Genomic DNA, 5,918 nt, shown 5'->3' on the forward strand with positions numbered 1-5,918 from the left:
CTATCTATCTATCTATCTATCTATCTATCTATCTATCTATCTATCTACATACATATAATTTTTCCCTCCAACTACCCTGACAAAGGTCTCATGAGTTACAAATATCATCTTTCCATGCAGGAATGTAAACAGTTCAACCTAAATAAGTCTCCTATGATTACTCTTTCCTGTTTATCTCTTCATGTTCCACTTGAGTCTTGTATTGGAAAGTCAAATTTTCTATTCAGCTCTGGTCTTATCATCAAGAATTCTTGAAAGTCCTCTATTTCACTGAATGACAATTTTTTCCTTTGCAGGATTATACTCAGTTTTGCTGGGTAGGTGATTCTTGGTTGTAATCCCATCTCCTTTGCCCTCTGGAATATTATATTCCATGCCCTGTGGTCCCTTAATATAGAAGCAGCTAAATCTTGTGTTATCCTGATTGTGTTTTTGCAATACTTGAATTGTTTCTTTCTGGCTGCTTGTAATATTTTCTCCTTGACCTGGGAATTCTGGAATTTGGCTACAATATTCCTAGAAGTTTTCCTTTGGGGACCTCTTTCAGGAGGATATTGGTGGATTCTTTCAATTTCTATTTTGCCCTCTGGTTCTAAAACATCAGGGTAGTTTTCCTTGATCATTTCTTGAAAGATGATGTCTAAGCTCTTTTTTTGATCATGGCTTTCAGATAGTCCAACAATTTTTAAATTCTCTCTCCTGGATCTATTTTCCAGGTCAGTTGTTTTTCCAATGAGATATTTCACATTGTTTTCTAATTTTTCATTCTTTTGGATTTATTTTACAGTGTCTTGATTTCTCATAAAGTCACTAGCTTCCAATTGCTCTATTCTAATTTTTAAGGAAGTATTTTCTTCAGTAATTTTTTGGACTTCCTTTTCCATTTGTCCAATTTTGCTCTTTAGGGCATTCTTTTCTTCATTGGCTTTTTGGACCTCTTTTGCCATTTGGGTTAGGCTACTTTTTAAGGTGTTATTTTCTTCAGTATTTTTTGGGTCTCCTTTAGCAAGCTGTTAACTTGATTTTCATGATTTTCTTGCATCACTCTAATTTTACTTCCCAGTTTTTCCTCTACTTCTCTTACTTGCTTGTCAAAATCCCTTTTGAGCTCTTCCAAGGCCTGGGACAGATTCATATTTTTCTTGGAGGCTTTGGATGTAAGAGCTTTGACTTTGTTGTCTTCTTCTGGTTGTGTGTTTTGATCTTCTTTGTCACCAAAGTAAGATAATATAGTCTGACTCTTTTTGCACTGCTTGCTCATGATCCCAACCAATTACTTGAGTTTTAAACTCTTTGTTAAGGTAAGAGTCTGTTTCCAATGTGGAGAATGTACTGTCCCAAGCTTCGGGGGTTTGTACAGCTGTTTCAGAGATATTTCTAGGGACCTGAAAATTTTCAGTTCTTCCAAGGTGGTAGGTTAAGGGGCAAGGTGTTTCCTGTACACCACCACAACAAGCTCCATCATGTCAGCACTCCTCCTTGCCCCAGGACCTCCCCTCAGAACTGTGACCCAGATCCAAGCACAGGCAGAGCAAGAGATCCCTGCCTGAGCACTGGCAACGAGATCCTTGCAATCCCCCTCTGATCAGCCACTTGATTCCCCCTCAGTCTGTGGGATGGAAGCTCAGGAAACAGCTGTGGCCCCGGGGTGGCTGAGACCTAGCTCCTTCTCTCACCACAGTCACAGACTTTTCCCACTGACCTTCTAAGTTTTATTTGGCTTTCATGGGTTGAGAAGTCTGGAAACTGCCACAGCTGCCTGCAATTCAGTCTTCTGAGGCCTGCTCCAGGGTCGCTGCAGTCTGCAAGTCCATGATGCACTGTGCTCCTCTTACCACCCGGTGCAATATAGCTTTCTGATCAGCCATCCAAGTTGTCTTGGGCTGGAAATTTCTTTTACTCCATTTTTTTTTGGGGTTCTGCTGCTTTAGAATTTGTTTAGAGCCATTTTTTATAGGTATTTGGAGGGGTTTGGGGGAAGAGCTCCAGCAAGTCACTGCTTTCCCTCCTCCATCTTTGCTCCGCCCCCAGACCTATGCTTTAGAAAAATCACTGTGATAGCTGAGTGGAAAATGAATTCCTGTGGAAAGACTTGAGTCAGGCAGTCCAATAAGAAGGCTGTTGTAGTATTGCAGGCAAGAGGTGAGCTATGGCTGTTGTTAAATGATTAGAGAGAAGGAAAACTATGTAATGTGCTGTGATTTTAGAAATAACAACATTTGGTAAAAGTTTATATATTTGGAGTGAGAATGAAGCTTTGAGAATCACACCCAATTTTCAGGACTGGGCAATTTGGTTATTGGTGATGCCTTTGACAGTAATAGTGAATCTCAGAATGGTGGAGAGTTTGTGGAAAAGATAATGAATTCTATTTTGAATTCTGTGAGTTTGAGGTGCCTGTCAGACGTCCACTTCAGGATTCATTGAACATGATAAAAGGAAGAAAAAAACAGCAACAGTATCTCAGGCCATTTTTCAAAATTCACATTGATCAAATTAGTTCAATTATACCTTACAAATGCCTGTGTTCAGAGTATGGCAAACAGGCTACTTCTCCATTTCTTGGCAAGGGTGGGGGTGGGAATAAGGGATGGAAGGTGTGTGTGAGGGAGTGGGTAGCTAAGCTGTCAAAGCATCTGTCCTTACACTGTAATAGTGCCAGAACTAGAATTTGAAATTCTTAGAGAGTAAGTTCTCCTTAACTCCCTATACTTTGTTATACAACCCCTATATTTTTTTCTTCACAGTAATTTCCTGCACTATGACTATGTGAGAATATCTGATAAACCATATAAATCATGCCTGAAAAATATTAGGAATCCAGATAAAGTTGTTCCAAAACAAAAATCTAACATAGAAATTTGAATTGAGGACAAGTAAATATTCTTTACCTATTAAAAAAAATAGGTACAGGAAGTTAGCTAGGCAGTGCAGTGGATAGAGCACTGGCCCTGAAGTCAGGAGGACCTAGGTTCAAATCCGGCCTCAGACCAAACACTTGACACTTACTAGATGTGTGACCCTGGGCAAGTCACTCAACTCCAATTGCCTTAAAAAAAAAGAGTGAAAAAAAATTGAAAAGACAGCTCATTTAATAAAAAAGAAATTAAAAACCCTATATATGCCCCTATTTTTTTTTCAGATATAAACATAAACCTCTCTTTCATCTTATTTTATCCATCTTTCATCTTATTTTATTGTTGAAAAGGATCAGTGACATCACTGGGTGAGGTCTTGACTAGCCCGTGAATTGAACTTAAAAGTTGCATAAAGTTGCAAACCTCACTCTCTCTTCCAGAGTCATCAAAGTCTAGTAGCAAGACAGCAGTCAGGACAACTGGATATAGCCAGGGATGCAACAGATGACCTTGACATCTTCAATGTCTGACCAAACTCTAAGAGCTCTGCAGTGCCTTGCTTCCACTGCCTTCACGGACAATGGAAAAAATTGCTCTCATATATCACTCCACCAAGAGGGGAAGTCTTCACATGTGTGACTTCACCAACTGTTTTGAGGCCTGTCGGTTACCCTCAATCTGGTTTAGCCTGTCTGCCGCAAGTTTTTCCAGGATGTGGCCATTATACATGCTAACATTCTTGGAGCCCCAAATGAAAGTTGGGTGACATAATGGACACCAAAAGTGGATGAGCAGGCCTGGAAAGGGCCCTGGAAGACCCTACACATAAGGTACTAGTCCTCCCTTTACACCCCATACACCCCCTTCATCTTACAACTACAAATCCAAAGAAACACAGAGAGAAAACCTCTCAATTAAGAGCATTTTTTCCCAGCCCATTTTATAAGGATTTTAGGAACATAATTGACAATGACTTACATCTTTTCAAATGACTAAGCCTCTGTAATAGGAGGAAAAAATGCAGTATATAATGTGCCCAGATCTCTATTGTTCTGCTCTATTAAGATCTACATTGGGATCTTCAGCTAGTCACCTTGACTGTGCAAATACACTATCCATATGCTATGGTGCCACCTAGCTCACTGCCTAGGTACTCCTATATTATACATTTTGTTTATAAATCTGTATGCCTAAATGCACCCAAAAAGGCACACATATTGATAGCAACAAATTTTGCTAGGCACCAAACTGTATATCTCAAGAATATGAATGGCATTTTATACATTGCCAATGACCAACTTGATTTCACTCAACAGAATCCCAATCTTGCTTATGCTGAAATTGATGTTCATAATGTGTTCTTTCACCATAGTGCCATCAATTACATCCAGCATTCATTTTGATGGGCTATTTTTATATGTGCCCAGGCCAAAACATTTTGTTCAAGACTACTTAACAAACCCTAGAAAGAATATATCACCATTATGACCCCACAGGGACTCCTAAAGTACATTCTCATAATTAATAGGATTCTCTCTCTCTCTCTCTCCATCCATAATCTTCTGATTTTGAGAGTGGAGTAGGACATTATTCATGGGCTTATGGATCTAGATCTGAATTTTTTGTTGGAATTCTAATCCAACCTTCTCATCTTAAATATGATCAAGTTGTAGAGGATATGACACAAAGTCACACAAATAGTGACAGAGAAAGCATTTGAAATTGTACCCTCTCACTCTAAATCCAACATATTCCCTGTTGCATCAGGTAGTTAATAATGCCCTTAGATTCATATTTGCTTATTATGTTGACAATTCTATCAATTATTTAAGGAATGTCATTCTTGTAGTAGGGTGCATTCAGTGATTTGTTGTTGTTCAGTAATTTTGTGAAATCCATGAGGTTTTCTTGGCAAAGATACTTGAGTGGTTTACCATTTCCTTTTTCAGTGTGTCCCCATTTTACAGACAAGGAACTGAGGAAAATAGAGGTAAAATGACTTGCCCAGGGTCACATAGTTAGTAAAACTTCTGAGGCTGAATTTGAACTTGGATCTTCCTGACTCTAGGTCCAATGGTCTATCAACTCTACCACCTAATTGTCCTTTTGTAAGGAAAAACAAATAATAATATAGATGATTGAGTCAATAGAATGCATAGTAGTAGCAGTAGTAGTAGTAATGGCTAGCATGTTTATGGTGAAAACATGCTAGGAACTGTGCTAAATGTTTCACAAATATCCCATTTTATTCTCACAACACTGTAATAAAGGTGCTATTATTACCCTCATTTTACAGTTGAGGAAACTGAGGCAAACAAAGGCTAAGTGACTTCCCCAAGTTCAGAGTTATTAAGTTTCAGAGGCTGGATTTGAACTCAGGTCTTCCTGATCCCAGGTCTAGTGTTCTCTTTAATATGCCACTTAGCTATCATACAATAAATATCGTATGTTTAGGTAGCCTTTTATAATCAAAATAGTCAAGATGACTTGCCCAAAGTCACATAACAAACACATATATGATGTGATTTCAGGGACATAAAATATCAATTTCTTCTATTCTTAACAGATGCATAAAATTCAACCATAATATCATCATCCCTTTATCTCAAATATACTTATATATAAACTTGGGGAAGATAAAATATGTAAAACCTTTCTAGAGAACAGCTTTTATTATGAGAAAAAGATCTTAAGGGGACTAGTCACCACTAAGTTAATGTGAGAGGGTATTATGGAGAGGAACAAAAAATAAACAGTGGAAGGATACATACAGGCAAGTTGTTCCCTCCCCCACACAATTTTGATTAGCTCTATCCTGATCCACACTATGTATAAATGGCAAAGAATAAAAATAATTTAGAAAAATGAAGTTTATATGCAAGGAAATCCAACATAATAATCACTTAAGAATTACACAAAGAGTAAAAAAAAAAAAAAAATATGAGAGGAACAGGAATTGAAGGCTTTTTTTTTCAGTTAGTAGTACTTAGAAATATAAAGAGGAAATTCCTTAAATGGTCCTAGAAAAATGTACATATAGAAAAAAAATATTGAATTTCT

Source organism: Vombatus ursinus, unplaced genomic scaffold, assembly GCF_900497805.2.
Source record: "Vombatus ursinus unplaced genomic scaffold, bare-nosed wombat genome assembly UNPS02014791.1, whole genome shotgun sequence".
NCBI classification, from domain to species: domain Eukaryota; kingdom Metazoa; phylum Chordata; class Mammalia; order Diprotodontia; family Vombatidae; genus Vombatus; species Vombatus ursinus.